Here is a 6,390-nt window from a genome sequence, read left to right as displayed (position 1 = left end):
ATGGGGCCTTCGCACATGCCCTGATCGACACTTAGGAGACAAACGTTCCTGAGATCCAGGCAGTTGAACGCATCTATGTTTTCGCTCACATACCCTTAGAGAGAGGAGATTCTCTCCGATCCGGGCAATGTAGACTTACGTTCTGATATGATCTGGTCGACTAGGATGAACACGTTGCTCGTGTCTTGTAAAGCAGAAGATGATCAAGGCTAGAAAAGCTCACTATGAAGTGGTCTCCCTTCTTGTCTACCTTTGTGCTAAAAAAGTTGTGCGAGATCATCAATAGTAGAGTGAGGACTGAAAAAGGGTTCAAAGAGGTGTATCTGAACAATGCAGCCAAGAAGGATCATGATTATTGTGGGTCAAAGGTGTCTTCACGGCAGGGGTACAACCACCTCCGCAAGTGGAGAGCAAGGTGGATCAAGGTCTCCAAGCTTAGAGACCTTAGCAGTGCACAATCAGATGAGGACACCCACACCATTATCTTGGGACGAGCACTACAAAGACCATGTCTCAGTACAAACACTTATCACATTTTCACAATTTGCTGGCTGAGCTAATTAATCTTGTGTACCCTGCAACAACTAACCAACTCTTCCATGTCTTAGGAACACCCCAAGGACACCGAGTACCTGAACAAGGCCATTAACAACTACTCCCAGGTGCAGCGGATATTTTCCTTCGTCCTAGCCACTACCAAAATTTCCATGGGCTACAGTGAGCCTCTTGGCCATCATTACCCTGACTACATTGACACCCACGACTCTGGCACCATCCCAATTGATGACGACTATGCTAGCCTCCTTCTCCTACAACTGATGCTAGTGCTGCCGCTAGTGGTTATGGTGTTCATGGTAAGACATTTGTTGACCCTGGTAGAAAGAGGAAGAGGTTGGTATTGGGAGATGAGGACGACATCAGCATGAGCATCATGACCGAAGCCGTCAAGGCGGTGGCCATCACAAATTCCACCCCTCCCGACGTAAACCCGAGCCTCTACTCTGTAGTCATGGATGCCACTGGATTCAATGCAGAGGCGAAGATGGTGGCTTTGAGCCACCTCTTCGACAACAGGGCCCAGGGGAAAAACTTTGTTTAGATGGCTGGGGACCATAGATAGCTCTGGTTGAGGACCTTCCCCACCAAGCACTACTACGTGTAGTGCTGCCTTCAGATGTTGGTTGTATATTTTCGAAGTAGCTAGGACGCGATGAACACTGATACCAAGGTTTGTATATAGTGTGAAGTGGTATATACTAAACCCTCACATGTTGCTGAACTTGCGGTGCTGCAGGTGGTAGTATTACACCCTCTTTTGAAGTGGTGGTAGGATGACACCATAGTAGCTACTGTGATCGTTAGTAAGATCACACTAGCTGGTAGGATGAACAACTCTTATGCTTTTGCCTATATTATCATGCATGCTTATGTTAATTACCTTATGTTCTTAACTATATTCGCCATTATCTCTTGCTTATATGAGCAAGCGTGCTTAATTTAGTTCTTGTGTTCTACCTTTGTAGAAATATAACTGGCACGTGGTGTTCTACGGGGAAGTGTCTGGAATCTACACAAGTCCGCATGATGTTACCCTACAAGTGAGTGGTCACACGGGGAACCGCCACAATGAGTTCAAGACGAGAGACAAGGCATAAGAAGCGTACTTCAAGTTCTTAGCAGAACAGTTAGGCTACTATAAACCTCCCAAGATTGCAGGACATGCCGTTCCCAAGATCGAAGAACATGGAGCGCCAAAGATCGCATGTCATGGCGAATCAAGTAGGCTCAAGGACTTCGTCATCGTCAGACTAGTGATCTAGGTCATGTAGTTGATATTCTTGTAAGCATCGTGATCGTATGTACTAAGCGTGTAAGACCCTAATTAACCCTGCACTGATAGATGGTAAGCCTAGCAAGTAGATGTGTGAGGTGACCATAATGGGCCATATGCAACCTCGCAAACAAGCGGGTTGTATCGGCGCTCCCAAAATCCTGATATTTTGTCAACCAACCAAAGTAGGCTCAAATGACGTCTTCATGCAGCTAAAACGTTGTCAACAACTAATCGTAATGAGAAAATAGGCCCAAAGTCCCAAACACAATTTTTTGCTGATGCAGCAGATGGTGGGCCAAAACCCAGAAACGAAAAAAAAAACCATGCCCATGCGAGCGACCAAACAGACTCTCGAGGATGAAGTACTTTTTTTTGCATGGTAATACGATTCTCATTGATAAATAAAGGACGAGATACAAAGTAGCTATACACCGATCTTACAGATCTGGAAAGATAGGATAAACCTATGTGACAAACCAACGCCTTTCCAGCTTCTTCGGCACCACCGTAGCAGCCACCAAGGAAAAAAATGGACAGATCTCCTCTTCACCTGAGCTCGACGCGGCTCCATCGCTGATCATCAGCTTTTTGGACCTCCAATGTAGTTTGCCATAGGACAAACCATTGTCGTTGAAAGAATCAGACCAGGGCAGCATGTCCCTGGACACGCCATCGAACTTCAGCACTAGCACCCACGCACGACGATGTCGGAGTAGTGAACCAGAACCATCAGCCTTCAACCATGAACCCACCACAAGGTGCACCATCTTCCAGCTGTCACCAGTGCAGACCACCGTCTGCACGTACTCCTGGACGAATCCTCTCTGCTCCACCTTGGCGTCGGAAACAACGCCGCAGCAACGGGGACAGAATAGGAGGAAAAAAACCATCTGATGGAGTCGTCGCCGCCGCCTCGCCGACACCATCCATGAACCCTAAAGCCACCGATTTGAAAGATCGGCAAGCACACAGTGACACCCACTCCGAGACGTCGCCATGAAGAACAGCGCCGGCGTGGGAGAAGAGTTGAGGCAGATTTATTTGCCCGAGCGCCACTCCCACCACCCCAACGGCGCGTCATGTCAGGAAACTCCTAGCCCTAAGTACCATGCAAAAAACGGGGTCCCCCTCCCTCGTACCGCCGGAGCGGCAAGCGGAAGGAAAGGGGTCCAACACAGACGCCGGAGATCGGAGCAGGAAAAACTTTTCCGCCGCCGCCTGGGAGACGCGGAAGACCTACTGGTGTGTTCTGAATCATAGTCGTTCTTGAGGATGAAGTACTGCCAGTTAGGAGTAGTCACGTATTTTACACTCAGCATATTGCAAACTACGATGTTCCGTCAGGTACGAAAGGGCGATGCCGTGGAAGGCAATTGATTGTCTGGTCTCGCGTGAGCCAACATCACATATGGCACCAAACAGAGACTATGCACAATCGGGCATTCAATCATTTGTTCATCAACTATGCATGCGCTCCATAGACCGTACTACTACCGATGGAACATGCGTCACCCCTAAAAGGTAGCTAGACTAGATTCTCCGTTCTCACATTAGCTAGCTAGACCGGTACAGCGCCAGGCCTACTCGGATGGAGACTTTCGGAGTCGAGAAGCAGGAAAGGCTAGATCGATTCCGGTGCACGGCAACGTACACGTGTACGTACGCGCTCCACGTGTGTGCCACGCCGGCGCCGGGAGTCTCGTGAGAGCAAGTACAACAAGTCCTAGTCAGCTGGTTATAAGCATTAAAATAGTATATTATGGCTTAGTTGGAGGAGAAAGAGGAGGAGAGAGAAAAAGAGTGGGCTCTTATATTAAGAGCCAGCTCTAGCACGTGCTCCTAGACACTTTGTGAGAGTGAAAGGTAGACCATACATTGATAAAGTACTATATTTGTAAAGCTCACTATTGTATACGTTGACTCTAAGTTAGCTATAGATGACATATCACATGGCTTATAGCCAGCAGCTGGCTACACTATTGAAATTGCTCTGAGACGCGGCCGTCGCGCAGCTAGCAGCACTGCCTTGCCGCCATGCAGTCAGCCAGACAGAGACGCAGAGCCGAGCCGGGCTGCGACTGCGACTGCGGTACCCAGGATACCAAGATTTAAAAATCGTGGCCGGCCGCTGGCTCGAGCCGGCCGTAGTCAGGGACATGGCCTCGGTGCGCGGCCGTGTCACCCTGCCTCGGGCTCGTCCATGGCCAGTGACACGCGGGACCCTCCTCCGTCCCGATTTAATCCAACCCGTGCGCTGCTGTGCTGCCGGCTCGGCTCGGCGCAGGTCCTCCGTCCTCTGTCGTCTCGGGCAGCGCGCGCGCTCTGGCCGCGGCCAGTTCAAAACGGCGACACCCGCCTGCGCTGCTAGCTGCCGACCGACGGTGCAACGGCGCTGGCTGGCTGGTTCGAGTTGGACGCGCGCATGCATGTGGAGCAGCCGATCGAGCAGCGGCACACAGGCAGTCACGTTTCTGAACTTATTATTGGCAGAGGCCAGAGAGGGGGAGCACTGACGCAACGGCAACGACAGGGGCTGCTTCATATGGCTTCTGTCCAAATTTGAACTTGTGCGATGGATCGAGCAAGCACGTACGTCTCCACGGCCGTCACGGCAAATTCCAGAGCTGACTGAGTGGGGCTGACCCGACAAGATTCACACGTGCTGGATGTGGGGGTCGTCGACCTAGCGTGATCACCACGGACCAAGATCGCGCGCGTGTGCCGCTAGCTACCACCTAGCAAAATCATTTGGCCAATCCGTCCTTTTTTTTTTTTTACGAATTACTCCGTCCAAGTTCAAAACTACCGAACATTGTGCCCCCAACCATATAAAACTCTTTCACTAGTTGTTGTCTTACGTGTGAGCTCTACGCTAATATATAGAGAATGGATTTCGTATAATACGTTTTATATACACATGACACGCACAACAGCTAGCTCTCGAGAAGAGTTTCAAATTCCCCTAAACATGGCAACATGCATTCTCATGGTATTTTGCACCCATGCATAGAATATATTACACTTGGCGTCGTCCATAGATTGCAGAAGAAGCCTAAATCAAAAGTGTTAGGTATCGGTAAGATTCAAATTTTGGGGCTAACACTATGCATTGGATTTGAAATATATATAAAAGAGATTTGAAGTAATGCTCTAATGATCTAGTATAATCGGTTTCAAACATGGATTAGAAATATTCTTCATCATTAACTCTCCTAGCTATTTCTCTTCACCTCTCCCTCACTAGCGAACTTTAGGGTGAGGAATCTATAGGCCCCTGAGTTCTCTTCTTTTAATGCATTCGCTCATATTTCTTACTCTGTTGTATGTATCATTACTTTTTTATCTATTACTCAGATTAGAATATCCGTTGTTTGGATCGCTTGTACATGGACTAGGTAGATAATAAATACATTCTGAGTTGTAGACTCATTGTATCAACTAGAGTTATTTAAAGGTACAAAGACCATTCTTCCATTGTATTAGCTGATGGCACAATTTTTACCCGTATTAGCTAGGCGTCGGTCGACCGAAAAAACTTGTAAAATCGGTTGTGGGTCCTCTGTACGTAAGGAAGCGGTGTCAGGTCGCTTTCATGGGCTGCGCGTGCCTGTGCTGGATTCTCTCGCCCACCTATACTGCGCGTTCACACTAATGAGTGCTTTGTTCCGTCATGTTACTAGTCGAGCCGGCAATTCGACCCATGGGTACGTCTGCTCATGGGCACCCGACCCGAATGGGTAGGGTATGGGTCCCAATGTTCGCACATGAAGACGATCCATGGGCAACCCGGTTAGTAGTGGGTCGGGCATGGGTATCAATCTATGCCCACGGGTTGCTCGATGGATCACCCGATTAATATTCCTAATTAAAATAATTGTATTATTTTTTATGATACGTGAGCTATGGTACACATATATTATACATGTACACAGTATACATCGTTTACACACATAGCTCTTGTATCTAGGCACCAAACATGTGCAGATTAGTACTACTTGCACTCACAAAGTCATGAACAGGAACACCACTCTTTATCCTGGCAGCCCAACAATATGATGATGTGTTCTAAGGAATAAAGGCCCCATAGTGTAGCCAACGGCCCATAGAAAAATAGCATGGCCGCTCATCACGCATCAGTCACTGACGCATGAACACGGAAACTTTAGTACCACCTCGACCATGTAGAGAGATGGATACATTCACAAGTCTATAAAATACAGGAGATGGCCTTCACTTAGTTAGAACGAAGCTCTTGCTACCTCACCAGAATACTAGACGCATCTTAAATTTTTATATGGAAAATGCGCAAGCTAGCCACTGGCATGATAAATTATTTATACTACTAAGCTTAAATATCATCAAACTCTCCATTTTTCTACCAGATGGGTTGCCCGATAGGGTTGGGTTGCCGATGGGTTTGGGCATGGGTCTCATTCCTTACCCATGGGTAAGATCATGGGTCACAGATGTGCCCGATAAGGGTGATGGGCATGGGTCTAGTTTAGATCGATGATACGTCGCAAACGTATCTATAATTTCTTATGTTCCATGCTACT

This window comes from Lolium rigidum, chromosome 3 (assembly GCF_022539505.1).
Source record: "Lolium rigidum isolate FL_2022 chromosome 3, APGP_CSIRO_Lrig_0.1, whole genome shotgun sequence".
NCBI classification, from domain to species: Eukaryota; Viridiplantae; Streptophyta; class Magnoliopsida; order Poales; family Poaceae; genus Lolium; species Lolium rigidum.
The sequence above is the reverse complement of the archived record's forward strand: the minus strand, read 5'-3'. Positions refer to the sequence as shown.